Here is a 438-nt window from a genome sequence, read left to right on the forward strand (position 1 = left end):
CTGAGTACTAATTAATTAAATATATCTATTTTAAAAATTTTAAATTAAATTATGATCTAATTGGATTGATTTAAATTTTAAAAATAAAAATAAAAATAACTATTAAGAGAGATTGATAGGATAGTAGGGAGAGAATTGAAATGGTTATCTCTTACGTGGATAGTGGGTGGAAAATAACGTGAGAGATAACCGTTTCAATTCTCTTTTCATTATCTCATCAACCTTTTTGAGTACTAATTGATCAAATATATTTATTTTAATCTCTTTCATCAATCTTTTCATGTACTAATTGTATGCTAAAGTTTGGATTATTGATAATATTAATATTTTTTATTATTTTTAAATTTAAAAAGAATACATGTATCTCGTTTACATTGTAAACGAGATATACACATTTTGCGTTCATCAGTTTTATCTTGTTTACATAAATACATGCAA

Source organism: Arachis ipaensis, chromosome B05 (assembly GCF_000816755.2).
Source record: "Arachis ipaensis cultivar K30076 chromosome B05, Araip1.1, whole genome shotgun sequence".
Lineage (NCBI taxonomy): Eukaryota > Viridiplantae > Streptophyta > Magnoliopsida > Fabales > Fabaceae > Arachis > Arachis ipaensis.